This window comes from Hordeum vulgare, chromosome 1H, assembly GCF_904849725.1.
Source record: "Hordeum vulgare subsp. vulgare chromosome 1H, MorexV3_pseudomolecules_assembly, whole genome shotgun sequence".
NCBI lineage: Eukaryota > Viridiplantae > Streptophyta > Magnoliopsida > Poales > Poaceae > Hordeum > Hordeum vulgare.
Window position 1 is genome coordinate 2,678,741 of NC_058518.1, and position 21,469 is coordinate 2,700,209.

At 49.0% G+C, this 21,469-nt stretch overlaps 1 pseudogene; it reads left to right on the forward strand.

The window, feature by feature from the left end:
- Nucleotides 1-1,954: 1,954 nt before the first annotated feature.
- On the forward strand, nt 1,955-20,480 carry LOC123453160 (annotated as a pseudogene).
- The last annotated feature ends 989 nt before the right edge of the window (nt 20,481-21,469 follow it).

The following is a 21,469-nucleotide window of genomic DNA, read 5'->3' on the forward strand; positions in this document are numbered from 1 at the left end:
TGTTCTTGATCAAAACCACGACCGACGAAGTCTTTTGGACCTTGTGATGTCCTATGATGGTACTGCCTTGTCGGTACGGAATCGCCTCTGCTGGTACTTCCTCAACAACAATGCCGCACACACCATCCATCTTAGCAACAAGTACTGCATGCTCAAGAGCCGATTACGGCGGAGGCTCAAGTTTCTCAGTGATATTGATGAGAAACCTTCGTGAACCAAACCTTCTGAATTTTTTTCTCGATATTTTGAGCGGTAACCAAAACCTTCGTGTATACCTTTAGGCCTTAGTAGTATGCTAATTAAGATGTTATCCTTTGCTAGGCGTAATTTCTTGCCAACGTCACATATAAGACAACATGCAACTAGTACAACTAGCAGTACCGAGCTAATTCAAACCAATAATTCCTTAGCGTTAGAAAACTATCTAGGAATATTTCGATGGTTGTCACGGAGATTGCCCACTAATTAAGTACTGTTAAATTGCTTCTCAATTCCATATGCTGGTTTACTTTTTGCAGGCCTGTGGTACTATTTCTCTTCTTCTTCAGAGTCAGAGGATGTGTAGCCTTCCGATGCAATTCAACTAAGTATTTTTTTTCTTCTTCTTCTTCAGAGTCATCACTGCTGCTGCTGCTCTCTCCTAACTCCAGGTCCCCATTGCTGTCCATATCATGAACATCCACTCCTACATCACCTTCAAACTAGACCCGGACACCAATAACTACCTTAAATGGCGCAATTTTTTCCAGGTCGTCCCTGCCACCTGTGATGCCCTGGATAACATCGGCGATATGTTTTCCGGGATGCTCGAAGTCTTTTAATATAAATACGGAGCTTTCTTGCAAAAAAGAAAGATAACTTTCAAACAAGGTGAACTGGTGATGAACACGTATAAATATAGCTGGAATGGAGTAATGTGACTAGCGATACAGTTGACTATGAAATTACATAGTAGGCCTAGTGTTGTGATCTTATCACTGGTTAGAGATTGCTGACCAAGTACTTAAAACGGCTTACTCCCTGAAAAGTAAATAAATAGATTAAAATGGCCGGGCTTGCCAGAGCCCGGCCTGAATATGCCGAGTCCGCGTATGATCCCACCCCATTTGGGCATGAAATTGGTTATATTTTTATTTCAAAATAATTAATATTTTTTGATTAAATGATGCTATACCATACCTGTTTTTCAAATAACATTCTTAAAATATTGTTTCTTGGGTATTTTGGGGCTTTCGAGCTGAGAGGTATATGCCCATCGTCGACATCGGCCTGTTGGGCGAGGCTGCCCATGAACATTCAAAGCATGTACAAGAGGAGTGCTCATATCACCGCCAAACGTTCGGGCGGACATCCCGGTCACAGCCCGGACCGCAAACTTCCACCCAACCAGGCCTCACATAGTTAGCTTAAGAAACTTGAAGACATGCACCCACCAAACCTAGTCCATATTTGAGTTGGATATGAGACGGACCGTACACACCTGGATGTGGATACCATGTCGGACCGGTCAACACTGGCTCACCGTCCCCACATGGATGCAAACCTAGCTAAGAGGGTGTTTGGATCACTAGTGACTAGAGACTAGAGACTAGTAGTAGTCATTTTTAGTCTGTAAACCTTCAAACACCCCTGACTAATGGGTGACTAAAACTAGTTTAGTACCTAGTCACCCCACCCCCAACTAAAAGTGACTAAAGTCTCTCCTCTAATTAATTGACGGGCCCATCCTGTTGCGGGCGACGCATCTGCCGCCCCATCCCATTCGCACGCAGGCAGGGGGCAGCCGCTCCCCTTTCCACTCCGCCGCTCCCCTTTCCACCGCCGCCGCCGCACTCCGCCGCCGCGGCAGCACTCCGCCGCGCCGCTCCCACGTCCGTACTCCCTTTCCACCGCCGCCGCCGCACTCCCGCCGCGCCCGCAGCACTCCGCCGCGCCGCGCTCCCGCGTCCGTACCATGGACGGCGACGACGAACTCCCCTTCGATTTCTTCTCGCAGACGTCGTCTTCCGGTGCTGCGGCGCACCACATCGACGAGGACGTGTGGGGGATGATGCCCCCTCGTCTCCGGGGATCCGCCGGCCGCGGCTTGGTGGCCGGGGGGCTCGGCCGCGGCTGTGACATCCTCGACTTTTGCTACAGTAGTGATTGTAATTAAGCTACAGTGATCAACCGCTAATGATGCCACGTCATCGAATTCCCATCACAGACCAGCGTGGATTCGCGTCTGTCCGGATCCAAAATTTTGAAAGCAAAGGGAAGCACTTTATCGGTTCATTACAAGTATTAAAAGGATATATATATAAAAGGAAAGTATTAAAGAAATAATAATGATAAAAGAAAGAAAGAAAACTGAAAGAAAGAAATAATAAAAAAAGGAAACAGGGAAAACAAACTAAAACAAAACAAAACAAACAAAAAAAAGGAAGAAAGCCCCCCCGAGCCGGCCCAACTGGGCCAAGTGGCCCAGCCGGCCTCCCCAAACCCTAGCGCGCCCCCTGGCGAGCAGCCTCCCATGCCAGCTCCCTCCCCCCCCCTGTGCGCCGCCGCCAGCCACCCCACCCTCGTGGTGGGGCCCCACCCCACCCCACGCGCCGACAGCGTCATCTCCTCCCCCTCTCTCGGTCCCAGCCCCATCCCCCCACGAGAGCCCCCCCCATCCCCACGATCTCTCTTCCTCCCCACGCCCCTCTCGCCTCTCCCTCCCAGATCGCCTCCACCTCGCCCCTCTCCCTCCCCAGTCGGCGGCCACTCCTCCCGCCGGCAGCCCCCCCCCCCCCCGGCGGCCACCTCCTCCACCGAGCCGCCCCACCTCACGGCCCCCTCCCTCCCGCGGCGACCCCCTCCCCTCATCCTCCTCCCGCGGCGAGCCTCCTCCCTGGCCGGCGAGCCCCACCTCGGCCGGCGGCCCCTCCTCCTTCCGCCGGCGAGCCGCCCGCCCCTCGGCCTCCACCCCGCCGGCAGGGGGCCCCGGCTGCCTCGGCCTCCACCTCGGCCGGCCTCCCTCGGCCCCTTCACCACGCCGGCGAGCCCCTCCCCCACCGGGCCTCCCCTACGCCTCTTCCTCGCCGGATCCGGCCGGTTCCCCCTCGCCGGCGCGTCACCACCATCGTCACCGTCACCGTCACCGCCTCCACGCCGTCTCCACCGTCACCTTCGTGCGAACTCCGGCTTCACCGGGCCGTCACGTCACCGTCGGTGAGCCCCTCCTCGGGCTCCTCCCACCTTGTCGTTCTCCTCGACGTCTCGGTTCCGTTCCGGCAAACGGGGCCTCGATCCGTCGACGGTGGACTCCGGTAGGAGGATTTGAAGTTTAGGTTCTTCTAGGTGGAGTTGGAGCAAAGTGAGTTCTCTGTCTCTGTTAACAGAGAGAGAGAGATGAGAGTTTTGAGAAGAATAAAAATAAAATAAAAAGCATAAGTGGTGTATTAGATGCGTATGTATGTATGTATGTATGAGATGTGATGTATGTATTTGTGTATTTGGATATTTAAAGAAATACGGTATTTGCACGGTTAGGTATCTAATAATAAAATAGGAAAATAACCTTAGGTCACTTACCGGTGGGGCCAATGCACCCGGGTCTATGACAGGGAGGCCCCACGCGATAGTTAATATAAATTAGAAAAATAATGTTTTTATTAAATAAATAAGTAAATAGATATATTTAGTTAAATTAATTAATTAGAATAATTAGAGTATGACACGCGGGTCCCCCACTAAATTAATCTGATTAATAAATAATTAATCTTAATAAAAACTTGTGTCCATGACGTTCGGGACCCGCAGGTCAGTTGACCAGTCAAATGTGATGTCAGCATGACATCGCGATGATGTCATATTGGAATTTTATTAAATATTTTAAATCTGTTTTTAATTCCTAAATAATTAATAAAACTTTGAAAATTAATATTAAATAATCCGTAGGTCAGATCAAAATAATTTCAACATGAAAGTTGATCAGCAAAGCGAGACGAACCCGGATACACGGTCTGTTCGTCTGTCACGCGTCCCTAGCATAGCAAACATGGAACTTTTCCATCGTTTCCAGTGTAACCAGTAGTAGCCCGAGACCCGGAAAATATCGTCAGATATTCTTCCGACCCGTCTATGACGGGTGTTGCTGCGTTAGTTCATGTCTAGCCTGTTTCTTTCCATGTCATGCTTTGTGTTGCATCGGTGCTATTATTTATTGTTTCTTCCCCCTCTTCTTACCCGTAGACCCCGAGACTGACGCTGCTGCCGGGTACATCTACGACCCTGCCGATCAGTCCTTTGCCGCAGAGCAGCAAGGCAAGCAAATTCCCCTTGATCATTCCTATATCGCCTATGTCTTTCTTCCTACTGCTTGCATTAGTATTTTGCTACTGTTGTAGTTAGCTCCTATATCTGATGCATAGCCTGTTTTTGATGAACTGCTACTTTCAGTCCTGTACCTTTAATATGCTTAGTATAGGTGGAGCAGTCATCCCCTCTAACCCCGTAGATCAGTTGCCCCGCTTGTTTTCAAATCTCGATCTCTGATCGACGAGCCAGACCCGACACATCATGTTCACCCCCCTTCGTTGTACGACGCTACAGGGATACTGTCGGGTACCGAGGGTGACACCTCGCTAAGTACTCCTGATGATATCTCTGTAGTATAGCTAGTCGGTCGTGGTTATCGAGGGTGATTCCTCTTTCACCATTCCCGATGACGTCTCTGTCGTGCCACCCCGCGAGTGTGGGACCCCCGAGGGTGATTCCTCTAAGCCCACCTTGACGGGTACATCGTTCGGGATCCAACGAGGGTGATACCTCGGATTCCCCCCGATGTTACGACCACACAGTTACTCGACCATGTTACTGGGATCATTGGTGATTAGTTGTAAGCCGGGTGGATTCCCGTGAGACTGTGTTGCTGGCCTAATTAAAATGCTAATGGATTTGGGTATTTGATCTGGGTTGGTCGGAGACCTTTTCGCACTAACCGGCTACGCGGGAAGAATTATGGGTACTCGGCGTCGCGGTATCAGCCGAAGCTTTTCAGATGCCAGCAGTGTAGCGGCGCGCGCCCGAGTGGTCCCGAGATGCATCGCGCTTGTGATTAAGGGATGCTAGGACTGACGTCGGCCGCCCACGCCACGTGCAGGAGCGTGAAGGGGAACTGGGCCCATGAACCCTTTGTGCTTAGGATTTAGACCGGCGGGCTGGCCTCTCTGATTAGTCTTAGGTGGGGCTGCGACGTGTCGATATTCCGAGGCCGGGCAGGACCCAGAAAAGTATGTCCGGCCAGAGTGTTATCGAGCGTGACGGGACATGTGGTGCACCCCTGCAGGGATGAAAATTAACTATTCGGATAGCCGTGTCCACGGTTACAGGACGACTTGGAGTTGTGCCCCGATCTTATACAACTACAATTGTTACTTAACTGGAATTAGTTTGCTTCGGGATTGCTTCCTCGCAGGGAGTCGAGGGAGGATCTTTAGGCGTGACCTCACTTTATTATTGCTGCAACAATATGACTATTAATGTGTTACCCCCTGTTCTACTCTCGTCTATTGCTGCAAGACCCTGAAGATGCTAGTCTTCGATAGGACTAGGCCTTCTCTCTCTATTCTCGCATTGCTGCAGTCAGTCCACATATAACCCCCCCTTCTTTGATACTGATGCATAATTAGAATAGTTCTGATGTAAGACTTGCGAGTACTTTGGATGAGTACTCACCGCTGCTTTGCTCCCCCCTTGTCCCCTTGATCCGCTTGCTGCGACCAGATGATGAAGCCCAGGAGATGGAGGTCCCCGCCGCCGACGACTGCTACCCCGACGGTGCCTACTACTACGTGGAGGCCGCTGATGATCAGGAGTAGTTAGGAGGTTCCCAGGCAGGAGGCCTCGCCTCGTTCGATCGTTGTATCTTTTGTGCTAGCCTTCTCTAAGGCACCCCATGTTTTATGTCTGTACTCAGATATTTGTTGCTTCCGCTGACTCGTGTGCTTATCGAGCTTTCGTATTCTAGCCCTCGAGGCCCCTGGCTTGTAATATGAAGCTGATGTTATTTTATTGGTGTCTAGTGTTGTGTTGTGATATCTTCCCGTGAGTCCTTGGGTTTGATCGTACGCATTTGTGTGTATGATTAGCGTACGATTAAGCCGAGGGCGTCACAAGTTGGTATCAGAGCCAACTGCCTGTAGGTAGCCCCCTTTCCAACTCCTTGGCCGAAGTTGAGTCTAGTGTTTGAAAAACTTTACTAACACTGATGTTGTGGCTTACGGGCCCACATCTCAATTGGGTGGTATTAGTATCTTTTACTCCTTTTCTATACTCTGGGCTCTACTTTCTCTTCTCTTTCGGGTCAAAGATTTTACTAACTCTAACATTAGGTTCTCGAATCACATCAATCCGGAGCGCTGGACTATCTACTCTTTTTCTCCTGAATATGTATTACACACACTGTCATTGACATTCGTCAATCTTATTTTCAGATGCGTCCCGCAAGACAGCACGTGCGCCTGACACAGGCCACCGAGACGACTGGGTTCCCGGCCATTTTGGTCGATCTCCTGACCAGGCTGGGATATCGCTGGTACCCCGAGTACACCGTGTTCGAGGATTTCCGCGAGTACAACAAGTGCCAGTACCAGGCTGAGGTTCGCATCTTCAACCAGAGGGGCGGCGAGACCCTCGAGCGCCACGTGTTTTGTGGTATTGGAGTGTCGGTCGAGATGGCCGTCCACGATGCGGCCTACATCGCCATCACCCGACTCCGTGGAGCGTACCCTCACCTGGAGGAGAGCCCTTTCAGATACATCCCGCATGCTCCTACTGGGGATGAGACTGGGTCTGATCTCACTGCCTACGCTTCTGACGTTCGGGAGCGCAACGACCGTTCCTACGTCGCTGTCTGCGCCCCCTACGTGACGCGTCGCTACGACGCGCGGATTCTGGTGCAGTACACTGAGGCAATGGATCGTGCTTTCCGAGCTCTGACTGTGGAGTTGTATGCTACGCGCGCTCGTCTTTACGACGCGTTGACAGAGCTGCAGCCATCACACTGTCCGAAGGTTCCACCTATGCGCATCCGCGAGCCGAGCAGGACAGAGCTACCATCAGCTCTCGAGTGGACTGATGTTGGGGGTAGAACCCCTGCACTTGGACCTCAGCTGCTCGACTGGATGCGGTACCCTCACCAGAGTCACAACGGGACACAGGGTCCTGTCCCTACCTTCTATCACCGCCAGCTACCAGGATTCGATCGTCCTCTCCGACGTTGATGTAGCCTTATCGCTACATCTCGTTGTGGTACTCTTCCACCGCGTGCCTGCGCGCCGCCTAGTGAGTCCAGGGTATCGTCAAATGCGTCCGGGCTATCGCCAAATTTCGAGTTTTTAATCGTTAGTCTGTAATCGAACTTATGTATGGGTCTGTATGTCGAACTCAACTACTATGGAGTATCTATCGCATTTCCCTTTCATTATGCTTGATTACTTCATGAATGCGTGCGATGCCTTTCAATTACTTTAAGCTAAAATACCCCTGCTAAATATTTAACAGGATGGTTAGACCAGTTGGCCGTCCGCGTGGCCCTGCCAACGATGCACCACCCCCGCCTCCTGAGTATATGGCGGGGATGATCCAACAGTTTGAGCTGAACCGTCAGTTTATGCAAGGGCTCATGGATCAGTTCCAAAGGCCGAACATGAACCAACCACAAGGCGTGACACTGCAAGACTTCTGCCGTCTCAACCCTGCGATCTACCGCAGGTCAACTCAGCCTCTAGATGCTGATGACTGGCTCCGTGACATTTCCTATGAGCTAGAGTCTGCCAATGTGCCCCTGGCGAGCTATGTCAACTTTGCCGCCTACTTCCTGAAGGGTCCCGCTGCTCAATGGTGGGACAGCCACAGGCGCTCTCAGCCCGATGGGACTATCATCACTTGGGCAGAGTTCAAGGCTGCTTTCCGTGCTCGATACATTCCCCAGGGAATCATGGACCGGAAGAAGCGTGAGTTCCGCAACTTGGTCCAGGGCAACAAGACTGTGGATGCTTATCAGCGGGAATTTCTGGAATTATCTCGCTATGCTGAAGAAGACATTGCGACTGATGCACGCAGGCGGGAGAAGTTCCGTGAAGGCCTCCACCCTGATATCAAGCTGACACTCCTCGTTCAGGACTATGCTGATTTCGCCACCCTCGTGAACAAGGCTATTCAGGTTGAGACTGGTCTGTAGGAATACAAAGATAGCAGCAAGCGCAACCGTGACATGGGCTCATCTTCGGGCTCATCTGCACAGAAGCGGAAGATCTGGATTCCCAACAACATGTACCATGCACCTGCTCCTACTCCGAGGCCGTCCTATGCTGCACCTCGCCTGCCTCCTCCACCACCTAGGCAGCCGAGGCTTCCAGCTCCACCGCCTCGAGTTCCTCCTTCCCGTCCTGAGGACGGGTTGTGCTTCAAGTGTGGCCGTCCAGGTCACCGTGCTAGAGACTGCAGGCAGAATCCGAATCAGCTGGCACTTCCCGCAGCTGGCCGTGGCAACAACCAGAACCGCAACTTCAACACTAAGCCTGCTTATGTTCGTGGTCAGGCCAACAACATTGATATGGGTCAAGCTCAAGACCAGCCTGCTACCGTGATGGGTACACTTCTCGTTAACTCAGTACCTGCTTCTGTATTGTTTGATACAGGAGCATCGCATTCCTTTATGTCGGAAAATTTTGCATACATGCATGACATTAGGAGCGAAGAGATGAACATCCCGATAGTGGTAAACACCCCTGGGGCGAATGCCGAACCTCTGTGGTTTGCCCCCATGTTCCAGTTGAAATTGAAGGATTAGAATTCCTTGCCAACCCCATCCTACTAAAGTCATCCAACATTGATCTCATATTGGGGATGGACTGGTTGAAAGCTCATACGGCATCGATCGTTTGTGCCACCAAGACCGTCCACCTCCTACACCCTTCAGATGAACTAGTAAGCTACCATGCTCATATCGTCCGTAATGCTGAGGCACGACTGTATGCTTTGAATGCATTAAATGCGTCGCCTCTTGAAGGGATTGAAAACATTCCAGTGGTCCGAGAGTTCCAAGATGTCTTTCCAGAAGAACTTCCGGGAATTCCCCCTGCTCGAGCTGTCGAGTTTGTCATTGACTTGGTACCCGGTACCACTCCTATTGCCAAGCGTCCTTATAAAATGCCACCACATGAACTCCTTGAACTTAAGCAAGAAATTGACAACTCGCTCCGTCTGGGTTTCATCCGTCCGAGTTCCTCTGCTTGGGGAGCACCTTCTCTCTTTGTTAAGAAGAAGGATGGGACAAATCGATTGGTTCAAGACTATCGTCCTATCAACCAGGCCACTATTCAAAACAAATATCCTCTCCCTCGGATAAATGATTTGTATGATCAACTTGCTGGTTCCACCGTTTTCTCTAAGCTCGACTTGAGATTGGGATACCACCAGATCCGTGTTCGCAAAGAGGATATTCCAAAGACCGCCTTTGTTACTCGATATGGGTCATGCCTTTGTTACTCGATATGGGTCATACGAGTACACCGTCATGTCCTTCGGCTTAACCAATGCACCGGCAACCTTCTCTCGATTGATGAATTATATATTCATGGACTACCTCGACAAATTTGTCGTGGTATATCTGGATGATATTCTGGTGTTTTCAAAGAACAAAGAAGAGCATGCTGAACATCTTCGTCTTGTACTGGATAAGCTTCGGGAGCATAAACTCTATGCGAAGTATTCCAAATGTGAGTTCTGGCTAGACGAAGTGACTTACCTTGGTCATGTGATTTCCAAGGATGGTATTGCGGTCAACCCCGAACGAATTCAAGCTATTCTTGACTGGACTCCCTCGAAGAATGTCAAGCAAGTCAGAAGTTTTCTCGGACTCGCCAGCTATTGCCGTCGATTCGTCGAGAACTTCTCCAAGATTGCGAAGCCCTTAACCAACCTGCTTCACAAAGGTGTTAAGTATGAATGGACTGATAAATGTCAGGAAAGTTTCCAAGCGCTCAAGGACAAACTGACGTCCGCTCCAGTACTTGCTCCTCCAGATACGAAAAGGGATTTCGTCATATACTGTGATGCTTCTCGTCAAGGAATAGGTTGTGTCCTAATGCAGGATCGCAAGGTGATCGCTTATGCTTCACGTCAACTGCGTGCTCATGAAGAGAACTACCCAGTTCATGATCTCGAGCTTGCCGCAGTCATTCATGCATTGAAGGAATGGCGACAATACCTTGTCGGTAATCGCTGTGAAATCTACACCGACCATCAAAGTCTGAAGTACTTGTTCACTCAACCGGAGCTGAACCTGCGTCAACAAAGATGGATGGAGCGTATAGCAGATTTTGACTGTAGTATATCATATACCCCTGGCAAGGCTAATGTAATGGCTGATGCCTTAAGTCGCAAGTCATACTGCAACCACCTCCAGGTTCATCAGGTTCACGATCGTCTGCAAAAGGAATTCCGTAAGCTGAACCTCCACATTGTTCCTCAGGGTTACCTTGTTCCCCCTCCTGAAGAGTATCAAAAGATGAACCTTCGTGTTGTTAATCAGGGTTCCCTCAGTAACCTAGTGGTTGAACCAGATCTTGTGAGCTCCATAAAGAATATACAAAACTTTGACGATGATGTCGACAGGATTAAGAGTTATATTGCGAAGGGTAAACCCTCCTTTTTCACTGTTGATGAAGGTGGCGCCTTGTATTTCAAGGGTCGCCTATTCGTCCCAAATAAGAAGGAAAATCTCAGGATGACTGGAAAGGTGATGGAAGAAGCTCATGACACACCGTTGTCTATTCACCCGGGTAGTACCAAGATGTACCAAGACATCCGGCAAAGATTCTGGTGGCCCAATATGAAACAAGACATTGCACGCTATGTGGCAGAATGTGATATATGCCGGCGTATCAAAGCAGAACACCAAAAGCCTGCTGGAACTCTGCAACCTATCTCTATTCCCGAATGGAAATGGGACCATGTTGAAATGGACTTTGTCACTGGTTTTCCCAGATCTTAGAAAGGTAATGATGCTATCCTTGTCGTCATTGATCGACTGTCCAAAGTTGCACATTTCCTAGCCGTCAAAGAAACGATTAATGCTAGTCAACTGGCAGATCTTTATATGTCAAGAGTTGTTTCACTTCACGGTATTCCGTTGGTAATCAGTTCGGACCGTGGCAGTTTGTTCACTTCAAAATTCTGGGAAAGTTTTCAGAAGGCTATGGGGACTCATCTGTCCTTCAGCACTGCATTTCATCCTCAATCCCAGGGACAAGTTGAACGAGTCAACCAAATTCTCGAGGACATGCTTCTTGCTTGTGTCATTTCTTTCGGTAAGAAATGGGAGGAATCTCTCCCGTATGCTGAGTTCTCTTACAACAATAGCTATCAAGCTAGTCTGAAGATGGCCCCTTTCGAAGTATTGTATGGGCGAAGGTGTCGGACTCCTCTGAATTGGTCAGAAACTGGGGAACGATCACTCTTCGGTCCGGATATTATTCAACATGCCGAAGATCAAGTCCGCATTATTCATGAGAATCTGAAGGCTGCTCAGTCTCGTCAGAAGAGTCAGTATGACCGTCATCATCAAGATATGGTCTATCAACCTGGCGAAAAGGCTTATCTTCGTGTCACACCAATGAGAGGTGCACACCGTTTCGGAATCAAGGGCAAGTTAGCTCCTCGTTATATTGGTCCTTTCACTGTTCTCGAAAGGCGTGGAAGAGTGGCTTATCAATTGGAACTGCCGGCGAACCTTTCTCAGGTTCACGATGTCTTCCATGTTTCTCAGCTCCGTCGCTGCTTCAAGGACCCTAGTCGAGCAGTGGATCACGATATGCTTGAGCTACAACAAGACCTCTCTTATAAAGAGCATCCGGTCCGCATTCTCGACCAAGCTGAACGTAAGACTCGTCGCAAGGTCACCAAGTTCCTTAAGGTGCAGTGTTCAAATCACACTGAAGATAAAGCCACTTGGGAACGCGAGGATCATCTTCGTGAAGAATACCCCGGACTCTTTCCCTCTACCTCTTAATTCTCGGGACGAGAATTCTTGTTAGTAGGGGAGAATTGTGACATCCTCGACTTTTGCTACAGTAGTGATTGTAATTAAGCTACAGTGATCAACCGCTAATGATGCCACGTCATCGAATTCCCATCACAGACCAGCGTGGATTCGCGTCTGTCCGGATCCAAAATTTTGAAAGCAAAGGGAAGCACTTTATCGGTTCATTACAAGTATTAAAAGGATATATATATAAAAGGAAAGTATTAAAGAAATAATAATGATAAAAGAAAGAAAGAAAACTGAAAGAAAGAAATAATAAAAAAAGGAAACAGGGAAAACAAACTAAAACAAAACAAAACAAACAAAAAAAAGGAAGAAAGCCCCCCCGAGCCGGCCCAACTGGGCCAAGTGGCCCAGCCGGCCTCCCCAAACCCTAGCGCGCCCCCCCTGGCGAGCAGCCTCCCATGCCAGCTCCCTCCCCCCCCCTGTGCGCCGCCGCCAGCCACCCCACCCTCGTGGTGGGGCCCCACCCCACCCCACGCGCCGACAGCGCCATCTCCTCCCCCTCTCTCGGTCCCAGCCCCATCCCCCCACGAGAGCCCCCCCATCCCCACGATCTCTCTTCCTCCCCACGCCCCTCTCGCCTCTCCCTCCCAGATCGCCTCCACCTCGCCCCTCTCCCTCCCCAGTCGGCGGCCACTCCTCCCGCCGGCAGCCCCCCTCCCCCCCGGCGGCCACCTCCTCCACCGAGCCGCCCCACCTCACGGCCCCCTCCCTCCCGCGGCGACCCCCTCCCCTCATCCTCCTCCCGCGGCGAGCCTCCTCCCTGGCCGGCGAGCCCCACCTCGGCCGGCGGCCCCTCCTCCTTCCGCCGGCGAGCCGCCCGCCCCTCGGCCTCCACCCCGCCGGCAGGGGGCCCCGGCTGCCTCGGCCTCCACCTTGGCCGGCCTCCCTCGGCCCCTTCACCACGCCGGCGAGCCCCTCCCCCACCGGGCCTCCCCTACGCCTCTTCCTCGCCGGATCCGGCCGGTTCCCCCTCGCCGGCGCGTCACCACCATCGTCACCGTCACCGTCACCGCCTCCACGCCGTCTCCACCGTCACCTTCGTGCGAACTCCGGCTTCACCGGGCCGTCACGTCACCGTCGGTGAGCCCCTCCTCGGGCTCCTCCCACCTTGTCGTTCTCCTCGACGTCTCGGTTCCGTTCCGGCAAACGGGGCCTCGATCCGTCGACGGTGGACTCCGGTAGGAGGATTTGAAGTTTAGGTTCTTCTAGGTGGAGTTGGAGCAAAGTGAGTTCTCTGTCTCTGTTAACAGAGAGAGAGAGATGAGAGTTTTGAGAAGAATAAAAATAAAATAAAAAGCATAAGTGGTGTATTAGATGCGTATGTATGTATGTATGTATGAGATGTGATGTATGTATTTGTGTATTTGGATATTTAAAGAAATACGGTATTTGCACGGTTAGGTATCTAATAATAAAATAGGAAAATAACCTTAGGTCACTTACCGGTGGGGCCAATGCACCCGGGTCTATGACAGGGAGGCCCCACGCGATAGTTAATATAAATTAGAAAAATAATGTTTTTATTAAATAAATAAGTAAATAGATATATTTAGTTAAATTAATTAATTAGAATAATTAGAGTATGACACGCGGGTCCCCCACTAAATTAATCTGATTAATAAATAATTAATCTTAATAAAAACTTGTGTCCATGACGTTCGGGACCCGCAGGTTAGTTGACCAGTCAAATGTGATGTCAGCATGACATCGCGATGATGTCATATTGGAATTTTATTAAATATTTTAAATCTGTTTTTAATTCCTAAATAATTAATAAAACTTTGAAAATTAATATTAAATAATCCGTAGGTCAGATCAAAATAATTTCAACATGAAAGTTGATCAGCAAAGCGAGACGAACCCGGATACACGGTCTGTTCGTCTGTCACGCGTCCCTAGCATAGCAAACATGGAACTTTTCCATCGTTTCCAGTGTAACCAGTAGTAGCCCGAGACCCGGAAAATATCGTGAGATATTCTTCCGACCCGTCTATGACGGGTGTTGCTGCGTTAGTTCATGTCTAGCCTGTTTCTTTCCATGTCATGCTTTGTGTTGCATCGGTGCTATTATTTATTGTTTCTTCCCCCTCTTCTTACCGGTAGACCCCGAGACTGACGCTGCTGCCGGGTACATCTACGACCCTGCCGATCAGTCCTTTGCCGCAGAGCAGCAAGGCAAGCAAATTCCCCTTGATCATTCCTATATCGCCTATGTCTTTCTTCCTACTGCTTGCATTAGTATTTTGCTACTGTTGTAGTTAGCTCCTATATCTGATGCATAGCCTGTTTTTGATGAACTGCTACTTTCAGTCCTGTACCTTTAATATGCTTAGTATAGGTGGAGCAGTCATCCCCTCTGACCCCGTAGATCAGTTGCCCCGCTTGTTTTCAAATCTCGATCTCTGATCGACGAGCCAGACCCGACACAGCATGTTCACCCCCCTTCGTTGTACGACGCTACAGGGATACTGTCGGGTACCGAGGGTGACACCTCGCTAAGTACTCCTGATGATATCTCTGTAGTATAGCTAGTCGGTCGTGGTTATCGAGGGTGATTCCTCTTTCACCATTCCCGATGACGTCTCTGTCGTGCCACCCCGCGAGTGTGGGACCCCCGAGGGTGATTCCTCTAAGCCCACCTTGACGGGTACATCGTTCGGGATCCAACGAGGGTGATACCTCGGATTCCCCCCGATGTTACGACCACACAGTTACTCGACCATGTTACTGGGATCATTGGTGATTAGTTGTAAGCCGGGTGGATTCCCGTGAGACTGTGTTGCTGGCCTAATTAAAATGCTAATGAATTTGGGTATTTGATCTGGGTTGGTCGGAGACCTTTTCGCACTAACCGGCTACGCGGGAAGAATTATGGGTACTCGGCGTCGCGGTATCAGCCGAAGCTTTTCAGATGCTAGCAGTGTAGCGGCGCGCGCCCGAGTGGTCCCGAGATGCATCGCGCTTGTGATTAAGGGATGCTAGGACTGACGTCGGCCGCCCACGCCACGTGCAGGAGCGTGAAGGGGAACTGGGCCCACGAACCCTTTGTGCTTAGGATTTAGACCGGCGGGCTGGCCTCTCTGATTAGTCTTAGGTGGGGCTGCGACGTGTCGATATTCCGAGGCCGGGCAGGACCCAGAAAAGTATGTCCGGCCAGAGTGTTATCGAGCGTGACGGGACATGTGGTGCACCCCTGCAGGGATGAAAATTAACTATTCGGATAGCCGTGTCCACGGTTACAGGACGACTTGGAGTTGTGCCCCGATCTTATACAACTACAATTGTTACTTAACTGGAATTAGTTTGCTTCGGGATTGCTTCCTCGCAGGGAGTCGAGGGAGGATCTTTAGGCGTGACCTCACTTTATTATTGCTGCAACAATATGACTATTAATGTGTTACCCCCTGTTCTACTCTCGTCTATTGCTGCAAGACCCTGAAGATGCTAGTCTTCGATAGGACTAGGCCTTCTCTCTCTATTCTCGCATTGCTGCAGTCAGTCCACATATAACCCCCCCTTCTTTGATACTGATGCATAATTAGAATAGTTCTGATGTAAGACTTGCGAGTACTTTGGATGAGTACTCACCGCTGCTTTGCTCCCCCCTTGTCCCCTTGATCCGCTTGCTGCGACCAGATGATGAAGCCCAGGAGATGGAGGTCCCCGCCGCCGACGACTGCTACCCCGACGGTGCCTACTACTACGTGGAGGCCGCTGATGATCAGGAGTAGTTAGGAGGTTCCCAGGCAGGAGGCCTCGCCTCGTTCGATCGTTGTATCTTTTGTGCTAGCCTTCTCTAAGGCACCCCATGTTTTATGTCTGTACTCAGATATTTGTTGCTTCCGCTGACTCGTGTGCTTATCGAGCTTTCGTATTCTAGCCCTCGAGGCCCCTGGCTTGTAATATGAAGCTGATGTTATTTTATTGGTGTCTAGTGTTGTGTTGTGATATCTTCCCGTGAGTCCTTGGGTTTGATCGTACGCATTTGTGTGTATGATTAGCGTACGATTAAGCCGAGGGCGTCACAGCGGCTCGGTGGCCCGGGGGCTCCGCGCTCCCATCGGGCTGGAGAACATCGACCTCAACGCCGACTCCGTCGTCGCCGCCTCCTACCCCAACATGGGCATGTACACGCAACTTTTTATCAGGGGAGTGCGGCCGGCCATGGTGTGCCCCTCCAGCGGACCAGATCGGACGGCGTGGCGCAGCGGCAGGGTCGTCCACCTCGCCAAGGTCTCCCCCCAGTGAGGGCCCAGGATCGTCATGGAAAGCAGGTCGTCGCGACGTCGGGACGAGGTGGTGCTGGTTCAAGTCGCTCAGGCAGCGGCAGGCAGCACCGATCGTGGTAGAAGATGTTGAGGAAGAAGATGAAGAAGAGGAAGACGACAGCATGCTGAACCAGCATATGCAGGTAGAATATTTGTCCAATTGTTGTGTCTAGTATCTACAGCTTGTATTTGTTCTTCCTGTGTATGGTTCCTAGTATCTACAGCTTGTTTTTGTTCTTCCTGTGTATGGTTCCTAGTATCTACAGCTTGTTTTTGTTCTTCCTGTGTTTGGCTAACTACAGGTAGAAAGTAGAAACTACAGCTTGTTCCTGTGTTTGTGCCAGCATCTATTTATCTGAAATAGTACAGTACCATGTTCTGTCATATTTTTTGTTCATGCTACTTGTTCTGTCATATTTTTACTTGTTCTGTTTTCTCATACATTTTTTTAATAGAGGCCAAAAAGCAAGGCTAACTGGACAGACAGAAATACATTGACTTTATGTGAAATAGCTTGTGAGGAAATAGATGCTGGCAATTACGCTGGTAGAGTTTGGAGCCCTCAGGCATACAAGAATATGAGGGAGAAATATTGGGAAAGGGCAAAGCTGTGGCATCCAGACAGGGAATTCAAGAACAAAATAACTAACTTGAAGGGCTTGTACAATGATTGGGTAGGGTTGCAGCAGCAAACCGGCTGCGGCCGTGGCTCAGATGGCGAAGTGACGGCAACTGCAGATTGGTGGGAAAAAGAAATCAAGGTATTTTTCCTTATATTCTTGCTCCCTCTCCTTCAAGTGTTCATTTTTGCTTATGTTCCAATGACAGAAGATATATATGCTGATTTCTTTCTATTATTTCTTTTCAGGACAGACCAAATCTCAAGAAATTTAGAAATGGCAACCCTGAGTATATGCCCCTGTTACATGAGATATTTCATGAGGTCGCTGTGGATGGTTCGTCTGCTTATGTTCCTGGGACAGAAGATTGTTTGGAGTTAAATAATGATGATGACGTGGATGGCAATGAAGGCTTTGTGCCCAGCCCTATGAGTACCAGCACTCAAAAGAGAGGGAGCCGCTCAGAGTTAAGGAGTACAGCTAGTAGTCCTTCAAAGAGAAGCAAAACTTTAGACGACATGCCTCGTACTCTCGGCAAAACTAGGGGTCCATTTGTAAAATATATGAAGGACATTGAAACTAAGTTGGAGAAGGAAAGTGAGAAAACAGACTCTATTTTGCAGGCTCTTGTGAACCAAGGCAATGAAAAGGTTAGGAGAAGTGAGGAACGTGCTCAGTCAGTAAAAAACTGTCAGAACCTTGCCATTGAGTGTGGAGCATCAGAAGAGTCAGTTGAGTACTTTGTTTCTTGTGATTTATTCAAGGAGAAACACAACAGAACTGTCTTCCAGAACATGAAGACCCCTGAAGCTAGGTTGATATGGTCGCCCAACAAACTAGGTATGGTCGCCCACATGTTTGGTATGTACTACATGGATCGTTTCATGGTTAAAGGGGAAAGGAGAATTTTAAAAGCTAAAGAGTCTGGATATGAATGGGTAGTGAGAACTCTAGGAAACAGAACAGATTGCTACAAAATGTTTAGGATGTACCCACCGGTGTTTGATAAACTACATAATCTGCTAGTGGAGTCTTATGGACTTAAGTCAACCAAGAAAATGTCATCAGTTGAGAGTTTAGCTCTCTTTTTATATATAGTTGGATCTCCCCAATCTGTTAGACATGCTGAGAATCGGTTTATCAGGTCCATGGAGACAGTCAGTAGAAAGTTTAACAAAGTTTTGGAATGTATGGTTAAGCTTTCCATTGACATCATTAAGCCACGAGATCCTGAATTTGGAGTTGTCCATGAAAGGTTAAGAGGTGCTCAGTGGTACCCATGGTTCAATGATTGCATTGGAGCAATAGATGGGACTCATGTGCCGGTTGTGGTGCCACCAAACAAGGTTCCCCAGTATTTAAGCAGACATGGTTACTGTAGTCAGAATGTTATGGCTGTGTGTGATTTCGATATGAGATTCACTTTTGTGCTTGCGGGGTGGCCTGGATCGGTCCATGATATGAGGCCATTCAAGGATGCTCTTAGCCGGTTTGGTCACAAGTTTCCACATCCACCTTCAGGTACGAAACTTGATACTCAGTACAATAGTTTTATGCCTTACATTGACATTTGCTAAAATGCATTGCCATGAACAGGGAAATTTTATCTTGTTGACTCGGGCTACCCCAACAAACAGGGTTATCTTGCACCGTATAGGGGCCAAAAGTATCATTTTCAAGAGTTCCATCAAGGCACCATGCTGAGAGGTAAAAATGAGCACTTCAATTATACTCATTCTAGACTACGAAATGTCATTGAGCGTTGTTTTGGAGTCTTGAAAAATAAGTGGAGGATTCTTTTCAAAGTACCAAGTTATCCTCTACGCAAGCAAACAAAAATTATTGTGGCATGCATGGCCTTGCACAATTTTATTCGTGAAAGCCATTTGGCGGACAAGGAATTCGATAGGTGTGACAATGATGAGAGTTATCAACCTCTCCTTGAGGAAACAAGGAGGAGGAGGCGTCGTAACACTAGGGGTGAAGAAATGGAGCTAGATTCAGTGGATATGAATCGAGTGAGAGATACGATTGCTGATGGTTTGTTCAACAGGCGTTGAGAAATTTGTGATGTTATTTATTTCGTTTCTAACATGTAACGTTATGGGACAATTTTAGTTTTCTTATGTGTGGACAGTTTTGATTTTTTATGTATGGACATTTTTTCCTTATGCTTGGCGTGAGGGATAGTCTGGTGCTTGTGTTGCCTGTGTGAGGAGAAAAAAAAGGGACATGAGAGCTGTTGTTGCATGGCGTGAGGGAGAAAAGGAACAGGAGAGCTGCTGTTGCATGCCGTTGCTGCTTTCCTTCCTTGCGCGGGAGATAAATTGAAGGGAGAAAGAAGAATTTAATACTGAGACAGTTAATGCTGACTATTAGTAGTCACCTTCCAAACAGGGCCTGACTAAAAATTTTTAGTCTGACTACTACTAGTCACATGAGTATCCAAACACGCTCTAACTCTCGGCCTCTCTGCTCCCCGTCCACTCCACTCTGTCTGGTCTCCTACCCGTCGATTCCCCTTTCCGCGCAACCATGGCTGGCTCCTATATCGATATCGGAAAGAGATCCCATTGACTAGAATGCCTTGCCGCGGTTGGATCTGGACGACGAGGACCTCATCCTCCGCTCCTTGTGGATGGATACGGATGGTATCTGCAACTTTGTTTTGTCCCCCATAGCTGATGTTGCCGACTTATTAGCCGAACCGTCATGGTCCATGTTGGTCCACGTCCATCGTCCTCTGCGGTCCACCCCAACCACTCTGGCTCGTGCACCCGTGTCCAAGCGATGGGTGCTAGTTCGCGCACCAGCGAGCCCTTTGAGGAGGATGCCAAAATCGGGCAGGCAGAGGTGTTGGCTTGAGGAGAGCAGGGTAGGTTAGTGAAGCACGCAAGGAATCACCGTTGGCTACAGCAGGAGTTGGGGTGGGTGAAAGAAGTGGATAAGGGCGGGGGACATGATAAATAGTAGGCTATGAAAATTGAGTGATTCATAATTGAATTATAGGTGCTCCCTTCTCCCAAATATGGATGCTCTCCCATTCAAATGAGTGGTCAAATTTTGATTTTAGTTAATGATTTCTTTTTGCGCAGAAAGCGGAGAACTTTTAGGTTGGAAAGGGTGATTACCTGGTCGACGTTGTCTCTCGTGGCTCCATCTCGTTCAGCCCAACGCCGCCCCGCCGCCGCTCCCCAGTCCCACCACCTCCACAATCTGGATCCCGTGGAAGACAGGGGCAAACAGAGGCTCACTTGGTCAGATTTAACTCAAAACGGAGGGGAGTGGTGCCGAATACACACCAAATGCACAGCCGCGGCCGTGAACGAAAGCTCCGCCGCCGCCGCCGGCGACGATGATGAGAACGAAGAAGAGAGCAGCAGTAGGGAGAAGCGGGGAGAGGCACGTGTTCAGTCAGGCAGGGAATCGATGCACTGCCAAGTGAGACCCACCACCAGACGCACTGATTAGTTTGACCCCCTGTTTTTACCTTAACTGCAGTCCCGTTGACGACCGGACCCGTGTTTTAACCACCTGGTCGTATTGGAGCTATTATTGTCATGTAAGACGGCGCACACGAGTTATTTTTCCTTCCAATTCACATGAAATGTGTCGCACAGGAGCTATAGACCCGTTATATACTACCTTTAGGTCTTAGTAATATGCTAATTAAGATCTTACTCTTTGCTGGACGTAATTTCTTATCAACATCACATATTAGACCACTTGCAACTATTACAACATATTTTAAGCAATAAGTCCCGAATATTAGAAAGCTAGCTAGCAATTTCGATGTTTGTCACCAAGATTGCTGCCCACTAAGTATTGTTAAATTCCTTTTATAGGGGTTATTAAATTTCCATTTAATTCCATATGTTGGTTTACTTCGAGGGCCTATGATATTTTTCTTCTTCTTGGGAACGAGAGGGGTGTGTGACCTTCCGATGCAAACCAACAACACCTCTTCCTCTTTCTTCGCCAGTGCCATGGCGCCTGTCATCGCTGTTGCTTCTGCTCTCTCTTCGTACCCTCTCAATAATTTTCCCCAACCCTAACCCCCATTGTCGTCCATAATACCAACATCCACTCCTACATCACCTTCAAACTAGACACAGCCGCCAATAACTACCTTAAATGGCGCAATTTCTTCCTGGTCGTCCCTGCCACCTGTGATGCCCTCGACCACATCGACGATATGTTTTCCGGGATGTTGGAAGTCTTTTAATATAAATATGGAGCTTTCTTGCAGAAAAGAAAGATAACTAGGTTTCTTTCAAACAAGGTGAGCTGATGACAAGCACGCATAATAAATATAACTGGAATGGAGTAATATGACTAGCAACATAGTTGACCATGAAAAAAATTAGTAGCCGTAGTAATCTAATCTTATAATTGGTTAGAGATTGCTAACCATGTATTTAAAACAGCCTAGTCCCTGAAAAGTAAATAAATAGATTAAAATGGCCAGGCTTGCCAAAGCCCGACCTGAAAATGTCGAT